We start from the raw sequence: 21,416 nt of genomic DNA on the forward strand, positions 1-21,416 counted from the left end.
TGGGAGAGCATCATGGAAACGCTGAAAAACCTTAAGTAGCAGCCTGTTGAAGACAAGTGCCAACTATTAAGTGAAAAATCCATAAATACACAACAGCCTCATACATATGACTCCTGCAGGGATCCAAAGATAAAATTATACTAAAGACAGTGTGCACAGAGGCATTTAAGCAGCCATAAGCTGGAACAGGATAACCAATGTGTTGTACTATGGAAAGTACTCCCTGGCATACACTTTCCAGCAGTTTGTAGAGAATGGCTGTATATTTAGAATGCCAAGATGAGATGTACATAAACTGATAAGCCAAAACATTATGATCACCTGCTTAAGAGGCTTTTGTCACTCTTCGTAACTAAATACATCACTGATCCTGCATATCATGTATCCGACAGTTTGTGTAGGTATGTGTCATTAGAAGTCTACACACAAGTCATGTAATTCGCATAAATAACACAGGCAAACTTTTTTTTTTTTTTTTTTTTTTACTTTGATAGCTGATTTTTATGAGCAGAATCCAAATCTAGCCTTAGTTTTTTTGTATCACCCAAAGTTTTTGAGCAATATGCTTTTTATTATATAGTATAAAAATCCTATGCTATACAGTAAACAGGGAAATTAACGAAACGCTTTGTTACAACATAAGCATGGTTTCTATTTACAGTATGCTGCTTAAAACAATGATATGTGTTAATAGAGGTTTCACTTGTCAGCTGGAATTGGTTTGTATTTTCTTTCTATTTTTTCTTTGAAGCTTCTTGTGTAGCTTTTTCTACAATGAGTCACTTGCTGAACTTCTCAATAAGTGACCAACAGTAGTCCCCCATCATGTTGGTGTTCCAGTGGCCTTGGTAGCATTTTTCCATCACTTTAATGTCCTGGTGAAAACGTTCTCCTTACTCCTCACTACCATCTCCCATACTGTCAGGGAAGTAATCAAGGTGACTGTTCAGAAAGTGAATTTTCAGGCTCATTAACCATCCAAAAGTTTTAAACTGCTTTAACATTGTGGCTATAATAGAAACATATACTGGGTGTTTTTCAGGTCCTAAGAATTTTGTAATGACTTGCTTGAATGATACCCATGCTTCTTTCTCATTTAAGGTCATTGTGGATTCAAAGTTAACATCAAAGATCAATTTTCTAATGTCAGGTCTGATAAAGACACCTTCTTTTACTTTAGCTTCTGAAAGGTGGGGAAACTTTTAGCAGAGATACTTAAAACATGGTCCATATTTAGGCAAAGCCTTTACACACTGTTTCATTAGGCCTAACTTTATATGTAGAGGTGGTAGGAGTACATTTTTTGAATCTTCAAGGTTTTTGCATAGAAGGTTCTTCCCACCAGGTTTTAAAGACTCCCTCACAGGCCAGTTCTTTCTGCACCAGTGATGATCCCTAGTCTTACTGTCCCATCCACACAAGAAACATGGAAATTTGGTAAAGCCACCTTGCTGACCAAGGAGCATGCATATTACTTTTAGCTCATCACATATCATCCAACCATGAGCAGAATAGCCTATTTTATTTAGCACTATTTCTAGAACTAGTTTTGGATGAATCAATAAACAGCCTGCAGTCTTCCTTTTTGTATTCAATACCAAACTCATTCATCAGACTGGGAATGTCTGAGAAGTACTCTAAATCACCTTCTAGTTGAAAAAACTTGGAAAATTGCTGCTCTCCCTTTCTATACATGTGTATGCTGGTTCCAACTGCCAATAAGTTCTTTTCTTTTAATCTAGAGTCAAGCAATTCAGCTTTTTCTTTCGTTAAGCCCAGATCCCTAACCAAGTCATTAAGCTTGGTCTGAGTAAACAATTTGGGCTCTAAGACTATCTGTATTACAATGGAATTCATCATCATCTGGTTCATCTAAATCACATTGTACATCAGAAAATACTTCTGTTGGAATAGAATTTAAATCATCTGGTGGTCCAGGAACTGCCAAATCTACACGATGCTCTACTGGTCGGATGGCAGATGGAAGGTTAGGGTAGCTTATCATCATCTTGTTTTTCGAATTATGGCCAGTAATATCAACACTGCAAAAGTAGCAATCATCGGAATAAGTTCTTAGCTCCCTCCATATCATGGGAACAGCAAATCTAAAGGCTTTTTTCTCATTTTTGGACCATTTTCTCAGATCCTCAACACACAAATAACATACCTTATGCAGCGCCCAAGATTTATCTTGATCACCAAGTTTGGATCCAAAGTATGATAGATAAACCATTTTCACAAAGTTTGTAATGTTTCTTTGGTATTTTTTAATCACAAATTCACCACCAATATAACAAAAACTGTCAGCAGAGTTTTTACAACCACGATTAAACATTGTACTGAGCACACGTACAGGACACAGGAAAGTGAGGTTAGGTTGACAGTAAACAAAACACCATCTGTTAACACAAAAATAGAATCGACCTTTTTGCCAGCAAACCCCATATTCTGTGAAGAGTCAGGGACGGCCAATCACTTAGCACCTCGTGATAGTTCCACTGTCCTTCTACCTCTTTCTGTACATGCTCACGACAGTTGCGCATAATAAGTTGACTGGCTTCACCATTTTCGAGATACTCGTTCACAGGCCCTGCATAATAATAATCTGCCGTTTGTCAAAGTTGCTTAATTCAATGGATTTCCCCATTTGCAGCCCACACCTTTGTTAGGGTGATCTCCCACCCACATCTGCTCTGCTTACACACTTTCACTGCATCACATGCCTGTAATGCCACTGTGCGGCATACAACGTCATGATGGGCAGTGGTCATAATGTTTTGTCTAACCAGTGTATCTCTGAACCGATGTCCAGCCAGGGCTTAATTATCTCCACAGGATGGCACTAACTACTGTCATCATAGAGCACACATAGCTTTAGAAACTCCGAAGACAGAGTGTTTATTACTATGTCACCCATTACATTTTAAAATCAAAATTTATGTAACAAAGCCCAAAAAGGTTTACAAATTTTTGTCACTTTTTTTATTTATTATGAATTTTGAGATTGAATAAATTTAAGAATATTAGAGTTTAACTTTTCACTCCCACCGAGGTAATTAGTGCAGCAGTGTGTCCACTGGATAATGGCGGAGGAAAAAAATTTGGCATTAGCCAGCCAAAGGAACCACTGCAGAGTTTGACAGCAGTGATTTAGGAAAACTACAGGAAACATAAAACAGGATCGCCATACATAAAACAGGATGGTCATACAGGGACTTGGATCCTCCTCTAATGCATGTGCGTCCAGAAGCTCAATTACTGTCACAGCTTCCTCACTTATTATGACTTCGTCAACCAACAAAGAAATACTGTTCTGTCAGGTTTATACCATGTAGCCAAATATCACTAATTCTTCTGTTATGTAAACTGGAAACCTTCCAACCACTTTCAAGCTGATACAGAAATAAAAAGTCATGGATTTCCATTCACAAGTAGAGGCACAATTCAAAGAGGACACAATGTAAAATTCTACTTGTGTCAGATGACATAGTTGACTCTGTTGCGCCATAGATACTGATAGCCTGGTGTGGCTCAGCAAGAAATACACTGAACATGAACCTGTGTGAGCACCTGGCTCAAACAGGCACAGTGGCACTCAGCAGAAGGTGCAATGTTTATGAGTCTGACTGATTACTGTTGAAGTTGATGGCAAGTGTTTTGAGTGTTAAGCAGCTATTACACAAGATCAAAATTTCAGAGAGATCCATCTTTGAATACACAATGTCACTTTTGATCTTCTACTTATTCTCCATATGTTTGTGACCATTGCGTTACATGTTTCACAAGCAATAACAATGCAGCTAATCAACAACTTCAATTTTCATTGCCTCACAATACGCTCGCAATATACACTACACTACCAAACATATGCCCAAACAGCAAGTTTTTAACACAAAACGAAAGTCACAAATTTGATTTGGGGAAAAAGAAAAAAAATTTACAATCTTCTTTCAGATCCCCATTCAAGATTTCTGAGCAGCTTCATTAAACTTTCATATAGGTTTTGACCTATTGCCAGGTTCATTCAGTAAGCAAGAAAGGATCATGGAGGTGATAAGTCAACTCCAGTGGCAGATTCTGCAAAAGAGCCATTTTGCATCACAGCGTGGTTTACAGTTCAAGTTACTGAGCCGACATTCCTTGAATAGTAAACCAATATAATACTTTCTCTCACACGTCTTGCGAAAGACATGATGATAAAATCAATCAGAAAGATTCAAGTTCACATGGATGCTTACCAACAATCGTTCATCCTGTGAATCATTTGGAACTGGAACAGGAAAAGGGGGGGGGGGGGGGGGGAGACAAACAGTGATATATAAATTACACTCTACCAAACACCTTAAGGTATGGATGCTGATGTAGATTACTATACTAGTGGTCTGCCTCTGAATCTGCTCTTTGTCTACTGCCATGCCTACTTGTTATGGACTCCAAACACTAGAACAGTGCTCTAGAATCAGTTGCACTAATGTCTCCTCATGACTTCCTTTACAGATACACTGCAGTCTCCCCACAACCATTTCAATAAATGAAAGTCTTCACTTCACTTTCCTTAGTACCGATTCACATATTTGTTCTATCTCATACATAAAATTTAAATGATATGACAGGCTCCAAATGTTTATCAGTAATGTAACTGAAGACTAACAGATTACTTCTCTTTGGTATGTGCATTATGTTGCTTTTGACCACATTCAAAGAGAGCTGTCATTTGGTATCTGTTGAAAGTATTGTCCAACTTGTTATGCAGTTCTGGTTGGCTGGTTGATTTGGGGAAGGGACCAAACAGTGAGGTCATCAGTCCCCTCGGATTAGGGAAGATGGGGAACAACATTGCCCATGCCCTTTCAAAGGAACCATTCCAGCATTTGCCTGAAGCGATTTAGGGAAATCATGGAAAACCTAAAACAGGATGGTCAGATGGGGGCTTGAGCCATCGTCCTTCCAAATGTGAGTCCAGTGTGATAACAACTGCACCACCTCGGTCGGTCTCTGCAGTTCTAGACTGTCATCCAGTGACATTAACCCTCAGTTGGTAACATGTAAAAAAGTTTGCTAATGGTAACATCCACATGGGAGACTAAGATTATCAAATTTTGCATTCTATACCCATCTCAGAGAAAAATCAGAAATAAATAACAAATTAAACGCATTATGAAATATTAATACCAATATTTTTTGTATTTAAATCATAATTGGTGTTACAATACGCAAAAATTACATACCTTTTCTTCATGAAATAGTTTATAAACTTCATTAATCTTTTGCAAAATTCAAAAAATTAAATATTAGTGTTTCCAATGAAACAGTTTGTAAAGGTGACACATTTTTTCAGCTACACTATACATGGAAGTACATAAAAAATTACAAACTTTCTGCACATACTTTCACGGAGCACTGTAAGAAACTGGGTTTATCACATTTCACGCACTTGTATGCCGCCATTCTGTTCAGTATATAGGGATGGTGATGACAGTTTTTTTTTCTCTTTCATAACTAGTCATTTCTTTCTCTTTTTGTTGGATTGCCACCTTGCTGCTCTTCACCCAAAATATTTGACATAGTTTTCTTAGGTTCATCCAGTAAGTTTGGAATCTGCAGGCTTCTCTGTATACGTCTTCTGATTAAGCTCATTCCTATTCTTTTCATGAACTCAAATCTTGGCATGTACCTTTATGTAACTACACAACATTGGCACTTCCACAGCTCACTGATATTAGTAAAATATTGCCAGCAGCTACTTCCTCGTTCACCGGTTAGCTGAGTAGTTACTGAACTTCAAGTCTAAAGCATCTACAAAAGATTTCATGACATTATAGAAATTAATCATTACTGGTTTGTTGCTTTTTCCATCACTAGAAAAAAAAGTGGTGCATAGAAGAAAGCATTATAACTACCTTAGATTTTTTTGGAACAAAAGACAATAGTGTAAGATCTAAAATATGATGAATGTGCATCTGTAAGACATTACCTTTATGCCATGTTTCGTGTGTGTGTGTGTGTGTGTGTGTGTGTGTGTGTGTGTGTGTGTGTGTGTGTGTAAAGCAGGAGCTCCAATGGAGTAAACCTCCTGCCACTTAGAAATAAAGATGTTGAAAATGTTCAACACAGCTGCTGCAGGATTCTCTCTTTCTTTGTTCATGAGTACATGAATCAGGAAATCTGAGAGACACCAGCAAAACTTCACACCGTTTTAGAGATGGTTGCACAACAAATGAGATTTCAGTACAGTCATTTGCAAAAGGTGCTGCTAATTTTTCACGCCCAGACTTGAAAATGGAACTTAGAACCATCAAACCAATCAACACCTCAATTTCAGTTTTGTCTATCTTTATAACTGGGGGAGGAAGGATTCTTTATAATTTATTCCTTATGATTTGCAGTTTTGAGTTGGTATGTGGTACAATCTCATCCAAAATCTCAGTGTTTAAAAATGAATACCATGTTTCTTCTGGGTCTGGATTGTTACCTAACTGATTTGGGGGGCCTAACCATGATGACAATCTAATTTGTATTATATTTCCGTGTGGTGTCTTAGTGCCACAAATGGGTGTTCTGGAACTCCAAGTGAAACAGTTGGTCTTGCCATGGTAAGCTATGTCAGTTTTGGTGTTGTTATTTCACCCAATTCCGAAGAGAGTTTATTCCCAGATGAGTTGAGAATGTCACTGACATATATCTCAGAATCACTGTTGAGGTCTGAATCTGATAGGTGATCTTCTTCAGGGACATAAGAACCATCTGAATGATAATAACCATCGCTCTCCTCAAACTGCTCTAAAGCCATCTGTACCTTTTTTTTGCTTCTTTGTGACACATCAGACATCGACCCCCCCCCCCACTAGTAGCCATCCAGAAATAGAGATATATTTGGAAAGTAACGAGTGTAACATAAAAAAAGGACACTCTTTAAAGTAAAATCCGTCCATCAGATGGAAGAAAATTCTTAGCTTTACAGTAATATCTGCCTGTCAGATGATGTGGCTGACATATGTGCACAAGTAAAACAATACTACTGTGGAAATGAATCAATGATGTCAGCGCAATAATAAGTTCAACTCACGACCGAAGCATAGTCGAAACATCAGATCAAATTAACAATGCACGTGTGCCAACAAATAGTTGAGAAATTTTATATCCTTCCATGAAATGGATGTTACCAACTACGGTTAAGTTCCTGCAAGCTATAGTCCTATCAGCAAACAATCTGATAACAATGCTGATCCTATCTGATGAACATTTTTCATCAAATTTAAGATATTGGGTTTTAATTGCCAAAAATTTTTCAAACCAATCTTTTGTGAAACAATTTGTTGCTTAGCAACAAATTCCTTGGAAAATATATGACTGAATATACCTGGTATTTTGTTTACAAGATACTGTTTATGAAGAAGTGAGCTTTGTTTTATATAACTGGTTTTACCTGAATTTATAATGATTGTTCAAAAGAAGCTTCTTTTCCTCAATGTACCTCACATTCTATAAAATTCTATAAAGTTGCAATACATGTATCTTAGGGATATTATTCTGTGTGTCAGATTCTTCACTGTTTTTGTAAACAGAAGTGCATCTGCAATCTTTCCCACTCAAAGACGATTACTCACTTTGGATAAGATCATCAATAAAAATGAGCAAAGAAAGAGGCTAAATCCATAGCTTCCTCAAACAAATATTAATACTGCCATGGACTAATAGTTATTTTTGTTTGAATAATTCCATTTTTGTCCTCCAGTCTTGGGAGTGGTAACTGCAACAGCACTTGTCTGGGAGTATGTGCACATGTAAAACAGCAATACAGTAATAAGACTTCTCATGCTTAAATTAAAATTCAATGTTTGCCTTTCTGCTGGTTACTTTTAGTGTCAACATCAGATTAATTCACAAGAGACTGGATGGAAGGTTTGGTTTTTTTAACAGACTTTACATGTGGCCAGATCATCCTAGGGTTTTCTGAGTTTTATAAGGGATTTTATGGCAGAAATTTTGACAGTCCTCCTTATGGATGCATACGTTTGCACTGTAAGTTTCTGTACAACCTTTGTTTCTGCAAGAGTACAACAATGTTTTCACAATAAACAAAGATGAAGTTTTGCCTTCTTCTTATTTTGTTGGTATATTTATCTACAGTACAGTTTATCATATTTCTCAGCTTTAATCACAACTGTTATTGTTTGTTAGACTTGAACTAAATTGTCTAAATCGCGAGTGAGCAACCAGCAGCCCATGGGCTGGATCTGTTCTGCAATTAGTTTTGGTCTGGTCCACAAAAGAAATTCCTGGGGGAGAGGGTAAGATGCTCACGTTGTATTTATTTAGTGCTACAGAAACAATAAATGCCCATGCAGTCAGTCATCACAAATAGTTTGGGACAAATATTTAAAAAATGCTTGCTAATAGTGTTTGTGGATATTAACACACAAAATTTAAAATTTCAAACACTCAAATGAGCTAACTGTAGCCAAAAATTATGAAGTTACTCATCATTGCATGTCGACTGGAACTCTCTACCTCATTGCTGTATTTTGTTTTTCTATTCTTTCTTGATTTAACATTAAAACATAATTCTTGTCAGTTGCAGACATATTAGAAACTGTTGAAAATGAAGGTAATTTATAATGAATTAGCTGTAACCAGGTGCTTTTATAGGTGTTTATTTTTCCATGATGTCATTCCAAGATGCTTGGCATCCCACCTTCAGATGTTTACATTTATTTACACTTTGTGAACATTATTTATTTACTAATGGCACTGCAGAATTTTGTGACTAAAGTTTTTAAGACAGCTATTGTACTCATAAAATGTCGTAAGTAAAGAAATGATCTTGGAAAGAATGAAAGAATCAGCTAAGCAGTTGCATAACACAGGTTTATTAGAACTCTTGACCTTGGTTTTGATAGTTACAAAATTATCTTCATCAGGAGATTCGAACACCTAGAAATTATACATTCTAAAGAAAATAATTTTATACTTATATCAACGGCTCTACTAAACCTGTGTTACGCAACTGGTTGGTTGATTCTTTTATCCTTTCTAAGACTACCACTTTACATTGCTGTTTACAGCCCTGTTCAAGAGTTTAAACAAATTATGTTTATGATGTGTAAGTAAATGTAAACATCTGAAGATGGGGTTGAACATAAACTGAACACCGCCTGACAGAGCGCACCATGAGCTTATGAAAGTATATGAATCAGGCCCACGGGTCACTAAAGATAGCCGGTGCCTGCTCTAAATTGTTCTTTTAAGTGGAATATTATTGACATTTTATCATCTGCACCACACAAAATCCTTGTTTCCTGGAGAGTTATTGCCTATGTGGCCTCTAATGCTATTACAGCACCATGATAACTAATCCTTGCCGCTTTGATAACCACTGAAAATCAAGTCCGTATGTAGCCAGAAGGTCTAAAACATTTCTCTTACCTGTACGCCATTGGAAAAGTTACTGGAGGTAGCTATCTGATAAAGTGTTCAGCAACACTTCACAAGGAAACTTGTCCATACTGTCACAAACTTATGAGTAATATTCCTAATCAATGTTGGGCAAATTAAAGTCATCCTCTAAAATGACCACGTGATCAAAGTATTTCTGTGCTACTGAGCTTAGGCAAACTTTGGATAACTATCACTACTGCATCTGAATCATTTGTCTTGTAGAAACATTTGATAATTAACTAGAGCCCATCTCCATAGATACGATGCAAGTCACCGTATGGTGCCTGGTGGAGTGTACCCTATACCATTCCTAGTCATTTCCTTTTCTGTTTCACTTGCAAATAGAGCAAGGGAAAAACGACTGTCTATATGCCTCTGTATGAGCCCTAATTTCTCATACTTTATCATCATAGTCCTTACGCGCAATGTATGTTGGCGGCATTAGACTCATATAGCAGTCAGCTTCAAATGCTGGTTCTTGAAATTTTCTCAATAGCATTTCACAAAACGAACATCACCTTCCCAACAGAGATCCCATTTGAGTTCCCAAAGCATCCCCGTAACACTTATGTGTTGTTTGAACCTACCAATAACAAATCTAGCAGCCCGTCTCTGAACTGCTTCGATGCCTTCCTTCGATCAGGCTTGGTACAAACACTGAAGCAGTACTTAAGAATAGGTTGCACCAATGTTCCATATGCGGTCTCCTTTACTGGTGAATCACTCTCTCCTAAAATTCTTCCAATAAACCAAAGTCGACCATTCGCCTTCCCTACCACAGTTCTCACATGCTTGTTCCCCCACATATCACTTTGCAATGTTATGCCCAGATATTTAAATGACAACTGTGTCAATCAGGACAATAGTAATACTGTGTCCGAACAGCACAGGTTTGTTCTTCCTACTCATCAGCATTAACTTACAGTTTCTACATTTAGAGCTAGCTGCCATTCGTCACACCAATTAGAAATTTAGTCTAAGTCATCTCGTATCCGCCTATGGTCTCTTCATATTCAACACCTTACTGTACAACACAGTATCAGCAAACAACCACAGATTGCTGCTCACCCTGTCTGCCAAACCATTTATGTATATAGAGAACAACAGGCTCCCATCTAACTTTCCTGTGTCACTCCTGACGATATCCTTGTCTCCGATTCCTCTTGGCCATATTAGTTCACAATCTTACTCACTTGGGACATCACTCAGTTATTATTATAAAAGTTCCACTTCCTGGCAAGACTAATGTATTTTAGAGACAAATGCCACATCTTGTTTAAATTTTGACTACTTTCTATTTTGTGTTTAAACCATTTCTCAATTCATTTACATCTACATTTATACTCCGCAAGCCACCCAACTGTGTGTGGCAGAGCGCACTTTACGTGCCACTGTCATTACCTCCCTTTCCTGTTCCAGTCGCGTATGGTTTGCGGGAAGAACAACTGCCGGAAAGCCTCCGTTCGTGCTCGAATCTCTCTAATTTTACATTCGTGATCTCCTCGGGAGGTATAAGTAGGGGCAAGCAATATATTCGATACCTCATCCAGAAACGCACCCTCTCAAAACCTGGACAGCAAGCTACACCGTGATGCAGAGCGCCTCTCTTGCAGAGACTGCCACTTGAGTTTGCTAAACATCTCCATAACGCTATCATGCTTACCAAATAATCCTGTGACGAAACGCGGCGCTCTGCTTTGGATCTTCTCTATCTCCTCTGTCAACCCGACCTGGTACGGATCCCACAATGATGAGCAATACTCAAGTATAGGTCAAACAAGTGTTTTGTAAGCCACCTCCTTTGCTGATGGACTACATTACTTAGTGTTATGAGAGGATGACTGCTTTCACAGAGAGGGGCAACTTCTGAGACTTCCCCGCCCATGCATTGAGAGATAATGTTGGTTTCTCATATACAGATTTCCAGGTTTCGTCTAACCTGCCACCCAAATTGTCATTTCTAGTTTATAGTGTAAGCCTGAGCTTAACCAGGCTACTACGCCAAACCTTTTGGTTCAGGTTAATAACTCAACAACCAAACTTGCCATATACCCAAGACAGTCTCTGGTTTAGACCATAAATTCTGTTACACATCAGAAGACTACTACAGTGCTGCAAATAAACAGTGATTCTGAAAGCCTCAACAACAATTATTTCCCATCCAATCAATATGCCTTGTTTGTGGCAATATAAATAACAATATTCAGTTGCCTGTGGTCCACGCTTTTCTAGTGCTCCTATGATGACTTGTTTTTCTTTTTGCAGTTGCTCACTTTGTTATCACACATTAGTAGAGAACTGCAATACCTACATTCAAATGTTATATGAGCCTGTCCACTTGAAATACCACACAATATTGCAAGTATTTGAAAAAATCATATACATGAGGCAATGAAACTGTAAGAACTTGTGATGGTATATGACTTACAAATTAATGTAGAATGATGACAGGTCATTAAGTTATCAAATTTAATTTTCATTCACGTATTTATGGTTGTCCTCTGAACATACTTACCGGTAACTGGTGCTACTCCACAAATATTCTCCACATACGTAAAATTACTGAAAGGTAACTTTCAATAAAGATTTTCAGGTGCCATATCTTTCTTTGAATGCTTTGGTTCTGCTTTCTGAAAAAAAAAAAAAAAAAAAAAGAATGAAGACAAAAAGTTTGATTTAGAGCAAAGAAGAAGAAATCAACAAGAACCTGGAATGATAAAGAGTAACTACAGTCAAATAAAAGGATGAGGTGTTAAAGATGTAAACAGATGACAGAGAATGCAATAGAACAATTATTTTTAATCTGAATCTGTTTTGGCCATGGTTCATCCAGGCACATGATGTCAGATGTTTATCATATTCCTGAGCAATATAAGGACACAAAAACTGAGAGTACTGCAAAGTCAGAAGTAGGTATAATGCTTTGATTGCATTTGACCAAACTGCAAGCAAAATCATAATTGTTGCAGTGACAACACATTGAAATAAAACAAGTTGTATCTTGTCAAATCAGAAAACCAAGACTACTGATTTCAATGGTTTTTATTTCCTTTAACATACAAATGCAGACATATAAACAGACACATTACATTCTGAGCACCTGTGTGAGGTTGTGCAGAGAGGACAATGTCAAATAACTACAATAGATTCTGATTTAAGTTCTGTCCCTCCCATCTTTCTTCCTCTTCTTGAATCAGTTCACACAAGTACCAGACACACTGCTTCAGTAAAGTCACTACTAATTCCTTCCCTCATCATTCCCCATTTAACCATAACATTAGGTTGGTGCATAAGCTCATAGCATTTTTCCATAAGCTTCATAAAAACAACAGATAAGCATAACAGACACTTCAGTCATCAATAATACATTCTCCTTCACTATTTACAACAGCCTGCAACACTGGGATAACTTTTTGATTCAGCGACTGTAGAAATCACCTGGTTTTGAGGCAAAGAACTCATCGAGCCATGTTCATAGCGAATCTTCATATCCTTGAAATTAATGTGTTAGAGAGAGAGGAAAAGTTGAAAATCTGAGGGTGTAAGATCAGGTGAATAAGATGGGTGCAGAATGACTTCCCAACCCAACTCCCGTATAGTTTTTTTTGTCAGTCTAGCAGAATGCAGGCCAGTATTATCATGGAGTAGCATCACTGTGCAGTATTCCTGGTTGCTGCTCTTGGACAGTGTCTGCAAGATGTCTTGGTTGTTGACAGTAAATGTCAGCAGTGATGGTTACATCTCAGGGAAGCAATGCGTAGTACAACACACCATCGCTGTTCCACCAGATGCTTAATATTATCTTTTGTGGATGCACACAGGTCTTTGTAGGGGAAGCTGCTGCTTTGTTTGGACTTAACCATTTCTCTCTTTTCCTTATGTCAGCACAAAGACACCATTTCTCGTCACCAGTAATGTTACAGGATAGGAATGGTTGGTGGTGGTCACGAGCCAATTGACAACGAGCTACATATGGCCACCTGCTGATTTTTGTGATTTTGGCTTACAATTTCTCCACATGGCACTCCACTGTTTAGTGTACACAGCTCCACACATTACCTCCAAATGATAAATCTGACAATATGTAAACTCAAACAGCAACAGTGAACTACAGATAAAAAATGACAATTGATAAGTAACCCCCGCAGCAACTGAAATACCAATATGCAAATCAAAAACACCACCAACTTACACACCAACCTAATAAATAGTGGCAATCAATAGCGTAAACGGATCTGTGTTCTTTCACAAAGCTAGCACATCAAAATTGGTTGAATAATGTAAGCAAAATCGCAGCTTCTCTCACAATTATTTCCCTATGTACTGAGCATAATGCCCACTGACAATCAGTTTAAGAATGGCAAGCATTGATAAAATACAATAAATCTTTCTTCATGTCAAATAGGCTTAACTTTTAGTTGTGCTACTTTTAAAGTTGTCACTTACAAAAACTTTGTGTGGTAACTGGTTCAATCTACCAGTGTAATCATTAGCCGAAATCAATTCCCTGATGATTGTACTTCAAAATGGGAGCCACAGAAAAAATTTTGTGTGTGTGTGTGTGTGTGTGTGTGTGTGTGTGTGTGTGTGTGTGTGTGTGTGCGCGCGCGCCCAATTTCTCCAACTGCATGCAATGAGAAGTGCTCACCATGCATTGTCACCATACTTTTTTTAATCCACGTCTCCTCCCTCTCACTCTTCACAGATCTCTCTACATATTCTGTCGCAACATTCAAGTTTTACATAATTTCTTCACAAATTAATTTTTTCTAAGACACTCCTGTGCATATTGTTTACAGCTACCCAACTCCCAATGTACTTATCTGGTGCCTTCTCAACACTTCTTACTTCTTGTTTCATTGTTTTTCCCTTCATCACTTGAAGAACAGGAATATGGTTTCCAATGGAAAAAAGCAGCAATACCTAATTTTGCAGATTTCTCACAGATTAAAACTGTATGGCAGACCAAGACTCAAGCCTGGAACCTTTGCCTTTCACAAGCAAGTACTCCACCAAATGAGCTATGCTTGCACAACTCACAACCTGCCTTCACAACTTTACTTCAGCCAACACCTAATCCTCTACCTTCCAAACTTCACAGAATTTCTGTATACACTGTGAGGCCAGCAGTCCTAGTAGAAAGGATACTGTGGAGACATGGCTTAGCCACAGACTAGGGGATTAGGTGTCGTAACTGTCAGATGGCTTGAAACTATAAACAGCAATACCTTTCACTAAAACATATATTTTGGTTTGGATGCAAATAGCATTGGCAGTGGTTGTAAGGCCTTCATTAACTGTAAATAGTAATTTTGAAGCTTATGATTTCTATTGTACATATCTGAGTAATTTTTTAAATTAAAAAATTATTTTATGTTGTTTAAATCTACAAAAGTCATTACCATTAGTTAGGGATCCTTTGAACTATGGGGATACTGTGAACAATTCATGAAAAAATTCAACACTTTATTTATCAATGACAGAAGCAACTACAAAAAGTATCTATCCACCTTTTTTGATTCCTGTTTGATTATAAACCAGTCTTATTGCTATGAAATTATTCAGGAATTCTCTCTCACTTGCCAAAAATCTCACTTTGTGTGCCTCCTACTTTTAAGTTGCAGGACCGAACAGTAAAAAGTTTGAATTCTGAATTTAGCTGATTTGTACTTCAATTTTTTTTCCCTACTAAATACTTTACTGTGTTAGAAGTCGATTTTAAAGGTACACATTTTTAATTTTTTTCTTTTTGTATTGCAGCGCTAATTTTTATAAGTTATTCATGGGCAGACCATGGACATAAGGGTTCAGCTAGTGTTCAAAACAAAATATTTTGGCTACGATTTGCAAACAAATTACGTTTTTTACTACAGTGTTCTGAAGATTATGGTACAAGCATTTAACATTTGCTGGTGTTATTAAAAGCTGGCCTCTTTTTTAATAAGTACAATTTTTTACGTCCTTTGAAGCAAAGACTTTTTTTTGTTACACACACATGCCCTTGGCTACTTACGTAGTGATTTTTTTACCTCTCCCTAGAAATTATTTCAGTGTGATTTCTTACAAAGCCGATGCAAAATTATAAAGGTGTAATCAGAGTAAGCTCCTCAGCACCTTCAAATTTTGTCACCTTGTTTTTTTTCCCCTTTGTGGGTTGTATTCTGCAAGTAATACTCATGATGGGGCTTAGAAGGCACAATTTTCATTCTTTTGTGGTAAAAATTATGAAGATACTGCCCATCCATAATAGATACAATATTAATAGAACTTAATTATATGCTGGCATTAATTGAATCCTAATTAAAACATTACAGATTATTATAAACTTTTTAGTGCCAATGGACAGATTCTACTCTCCCCCCCTCCCTCTCCCAAACCTACAGTCACATGTACATATAAGCATTTGTGAGAGTGCAGGTGTTGTACAAAAACTGTACATAACAATGTAACAGGAATATAGCGTCTGCAGTATTGGGATTGCAAGAGACTATTCATGGTTAAAAATGCATTTAGTCCTCAATTAGTATTGTTTGTAAATAAAACAACATGTGGCATAAAATATAGATAAGTTGTATTCCAACACACTATTTTGTTCTTAATTTATCTCCTACCTACATTTCATCATTGTTATTCTACATAAAGGTATTTGTTTACACATACTATCAAAACAATACTTCATGATGTTTTCATAGTCAAAGATACCTGTGCTTATTGACTGCTCATTTTTCCCTGAAATGTAGGATGTCTCCATCAAATAAATACACAAGAGAAACCATTCTTGGATAACACATTACAGTCTGATGGAGTCCTCGTGTAGTATAACATAACCCACACACATCCACCAATATTATGTGGTCCTCATAAAATATGAGTCCATCTAACACAGTACTGATTTATTACATCTAGCCACATTTCCCAGAAACTTGACTTTTTTCAAAATCTCCTGCGAGTTACCACAAACATGTTACAATGACAAAACAAGTGATAAGTGAACAAGTGCAAGACAAACCACATGGAGATTTCCAGTTAAGGAGCATGAAGTGAATGCAAATAAGTAGTATGAATATTAGGGACGACATATATAATAAAAACTTTTTGCTGATAGGCATATTACAGTAAGAAGTGCTATTCACCAAGATAAGCAAGAGAGTCCACTCATCCATGCAACAATGATTAAGAATCAATAGCAACAAAAATACATCTCCTAAATGCAATACAATAAATACTGAAATATGTAATGGGAAAATATGATTATTAGAAAAACCATACAGTATGTATCTCTAGTTAAGACTTCATTTATACAGAACAAAATACAGGAATAACTGGTACATAATATCAACTACAGTTTCGTGGGAAGAAATGGAAAGGAAAGTGTGATGTGTGTATGGTAACAGTACTTCACCTAACTATCCGTTTTAGTGGAACACTCTGCCATTTTTTCTGCAAAAGACCTCAAAGCCCAGGAAGCTAGTTATAAAATGAGTAAGTTTTGTTGGTGTATTCCCTGTCTGCCTAAAAACTCTTCTAGCTTTACACCAAACATTCCATTTTTTCACCTTACAATTTAAAACTACACGTATTGCGCAAATAATGAATCAGAAAAAAAAGACTTTCCTTGTATTAAACAGAATTACAGACTCAATACTTTATGACTGGATTTCACAGAAACCTGGTGAAAACTACCACCCTTAATGAACAGTTGTACAAAATTTTACAAACCTAACATAAAAAAGTAATGTAAGTCACTACCCTAAGATACAATCTACAGTAAAACACTGTACTATTTTGATGAATTACTTACAATAAATAGGCCTAATCAGCAAAGACTAGAAAAACAGCTTGGGAGACTATTTCAACCTATGCTATTCCAGTGTAAAAAACAGCCACATTATAATATGATACTGTGTGAATCAATGTGTTCACGAAGTGACTAGATTCTACGGCACCTTTAAATAAATAAATAAAAATTGCTTCCAAGCTTTCCACAAAATATAAACTCATATTTTACCTATCTAGTGCTTTCATGTCAAAAATAAAAAGGAAATTACTTTACTCTTCATATTTACATTCACTAATAACACACAGGTGTGAGAGTGGTGGTCTAGTAGTAAAATGCCAGACTTTGACTCTGGAAGATACCACATTCAATCCCAGTATGAGTCAGAAATTTTCGGCATTCTAGTCCCTCCAGGATTGTCCCAGGTCTACTTCAGCCTACAATCAAACTGAGTACTCAAGCTGGGACTAGTCCTGAGGATAAAAGTGGTCGGGGGAATGGGCTTGTCACCTTCTCCCTCCTCGGGCTGTGGCGAACAAAAGTGTGTACTGTACTTTCTGCCAGGCCAGAAGTCAGCCCACGTTTTGTGTGCCACTGACAGTATCTATTAATAAAACACACAATAATTTTTTTGGAAAATTTACTGTTACAACATTTTTAAAAGTAACTGTGTTATTAGAATTTTATCTGGTGTTAGTTTTAAAACAATCTACAGACACCTCTGCGAAATTATTTTGTCAAAGTCTGAAGGTGCCACCTCTCCTAACCCCTTGAACTTTTCGTTGTGGTGACTGACTGGTTGCAAATACAAAATAAAGAGTTTAGTTGTAACAAGTTGATCTGCAACATAACTCAAGGTCTATGCTACTTTTATATTAGTTTGATCCACAAGTTTGTAGCATTTTTGGTTTGCATGTTGGTCTTTCCATTTCTATGGGTTTATATATCAATTGTCAGTTTTTATTTGTAGTTCATGGTCACTATTTGAGTTTACATATTGTCAATTTTATCATCTGAGGATAATGTATGGAGCTATAGATGCTAGAATATGGAGTGCCAAGCAGATAAATCTGAACATTTCTGACATATTCTTCTGTTTGAGTTGGGGGGGGGGGGGGTGACAGCAGCAGAGGCAGCCAGAAACATTTGCGCCATGTGTGGGGCTAATGCCATTATGGCATACCAGGATGACATGAAAATGGTTTTGAGGAGAATCATTTTGAGATTAATGACTTTACACATTCAGGAAGACCTTTGAGGTTTGAAGATCGTTTATGCGCATTAATCCACAATTATCCATGTCAGTGTACTCAAGAACTCGCAAATTTGATGAACTGTGATCATTTCACCATTGTTTGACATTTGCTCCAATGAGGAATGTTCAAAAATCAAGTGTATTGATACTGCATGCTCTAAACCAAAATCACGAAGATCAATGGGTGGCCATATGTGCACCTCTGCTTGCTCGTCATCAATGAGCTCAGGACAACACCACCCATTTCTATCCTGTATCATTATTGGTGACAAGAAATGGTGTCTTTATGCTAGAATCAGGAAAAGAAAGGAATGGTTTAGTCCAAACAACGCAAAAATTCCCTTTACAAAGATCTGCATGCACTCACAAAAGATAACATTATGCATGTGGTAGAACAGCTACAGTGTGGTGTACTACGAATTGCTTCCCAGAGTTATTCCCGTCACTAATGACATTTATTATCAACAACTGAGACATCTTGCAGAAACAATCCAAGAACAATGACCAAGAAGACTGCATGAAGTGAGGCTACTCCACAATAATGCACGCCCGTGTTCTGCTAGGCAGACAAAAACACTATACACAAGCTGAGTTGGGCAGTCATTCTGCACCCATATTTTCATCTTTTCCACACTCTATCGAACAACCTTTAAGGAACATCCTTTCCGGATGAAAATATGCTCCAATGCGTTCTTTGCCTCAAAACCACACGATTTCTACAGATGTGGAATAAAAAAGTTCCCCAGCAATGGCAGACTGTCGTTAACAGTGAAGGAGAATATATTATTGATGACTGAAGTCTCTATTATGTGTATCTGTTGTGTTTATTGATCTTATGGAAAAAGGCTGCAAACGTATGCACCAACCAAATATTTAACAATCTTTTCATTATAATAATTTACAAACACTGTGTTACATTTAAAAGACCAATCCCTTGCAATTTTTTTTCTGTGTAATGTGTACATACATCATACATAAATTAATAAAAGTGCAAGAGGTTATCACTTGCCAAAAACGTTTGACACCCTTGTCACAATGCACTTGTCCATTAATGTCTTATCTTCGAAAACATTTATATTTTTCAAGAAATAATGCAATAAATGGTCATAATAATCATGCCAAAGCACCATCAACAAATCATACAAGACTAGAGGAGTACACATGTATCTCAAAAATGCACATGCATGTTAAATGTCTTATGAGTAATATAGTGAAGTTTAAGGTTAAACTGTTGGATAACTCATTTGACTCTAGTGAAGAGTAACTTTAAACAGAATCCTCATTTGGGGATCAGAAATGATTGGAAATAATTTTCAAAGCTTGTCACATCATGTGGTAACTACCTAAACAAATATATGTAACCATCAATCTGCAAGTGAAATTTTAACAACAGAGACCGCAGAAATTTTGCCTCGGCAGCAAAATATAGGAAAACAGTGAGAAAACTTGATTAAACAAAATAATTGCAGTACAGCTGCAACACTGTGGAATGTGAAACCACACAGTAAATAGTTACCACAGAGAAAGAATATGTATGTATGAATGTAAGAAGTTAAAAACATAAAATGACAGAAACAGTGCTTTACTATTCATGGTATGGTATGATGTACTATTCTACTGAGTCGTCCTGATACATGCGAGCAGCAGCCCAAGTTAACCATGACATTTGATTAATGGAATACCGCTTTCACAAAGTTTCACATTGAATGGTAGAAAAAAAAATTCATCTCAATGAATATTAAGGGCAACATTGTTTCTCAAGCAATCCTACAATGCAGATACTTATGAACATAGACAATATACAGGGTGTTCCACTTATCTTGACCACCGGAAACGACTTTTTATCCAACGCAAAATAAAAAAAATTACCAAGCAAATGAAACAGAGGTAAAAACTTTAACAACCAAGATCGCTAATTATAACGCCTGGTTTCGGCAAATCGAGTTGCCACCATTGGATCGGTAAGGTTGGTTGGTTGGTTAGTTGGTTGGTTGAGTGTTCCATTGATCAATCACATGATACGGTAGCTGTTATGATGTGGAACATGTCAAGTGCACAAGAAATGAACATATGAAACAAAATTTTTAATATATATAACAATACAGAGTTAAAGATTAATATTTGGATTATTTACCCCATTCCCTCAAATGGCACAAAATGCATATACTATATTTATAGATTTATTTATTCCTATTCAAGAATTCATCTATGGTATAGATGGAGTAGTCAAAGAGATACGATTTCAATTTATTTTTGAAGCTATTACTGCTATCTGTCAGACACCTTATTTCATCGGGTAATTTGTTGAAAATTTTTATAGCAGCATATTTTACCCCTTTTTGTGCCAAAGATCGGTTGAGCAAAGGATAGTGTAAGTCTTTCTTTTTTCTGGTATTATAATCATGAATGTCACTGTTGTTTTTAAACTGGTCCATGTTGTTGAGAACAAATTTCATTAGTGAGTAGATGTTTTTGAGGCTGCTGTAAGAGTTCCCAATCTTTTAAAAACATGCCTACAGGATGTGTGACTATGAACCCCACACATTATTCTAATCACTTTCTTTTGAGCAGTGAATACTTTTTGTCTAAATGTTGAGTTACCTCAAAATATTATTCCGTATGACATCAGAAATTGAAAGTATGCAAAGTATGTTAGCTTACTAATTTCTATATCCTCAAAATTGCCAGTTATTCTGACTGGAAAAGTTGCTGAACCTAGTCGCTTTAGGAGATCCAAAATATGAATTTTCTAATTAAGATTTTCATCTATATGTACACCCAAAAACTTTGTATGCTCTACCCTGTCTACTGACTTCTGTTGATGTGTTATATTTATTGAAGGAACTGTACTTTTTGCAGCAGAAAATTGGATGTACTGTGTTTTTTCAAAGTTTAGACCAAGCCCATTTGCAGAAAACCAATTAATGACTTTTCCAAAGACCGTAT

The 21,416-nt window shown here is 36.8% G+C and overlaps 1 protein-coding gene across 8 annotated transcripts in view; it reads right to left on the bottom strand.

The window, feature by feature from the left end:
- Positions 1 to 21,416, bottom strand: part of LOC126185115 (catenin delta-2) — a 491,417-nt gene that overhangs the window by 141,997 nt on the left and 328,004 nt on the right. For all 8 annotated transcript variants that reach the window (XM_049927926.1, XM_049927928.1, XM_049927927.1 and 5 more), the window contains one exon: positions 11,954 to 12,068. The gene's annotated coding sequence lies outside the window, so the exon portion shown is untranslated. The remainder of the gene's footprint in view (positions 1 to 11,953; positions 12,069 to 21,416) is intronic.

This window comes from Schistocerca cancellata, chromosome 4 (assembly GCF_023864275.1).
Source record: "Schistocerca cancellata isolate TAMUIC-IGC-003103 chromosome 4, iqSchCanc2.1, whole genome shotgun sequence".
NCBI classification, from domain to species: domain Eukaryota; kingdom Metazoa; phylum Arthropoda; class Insecta; order Orthoptera; family Acrididae; genus Schistocerca; species Schistocerca cancellata.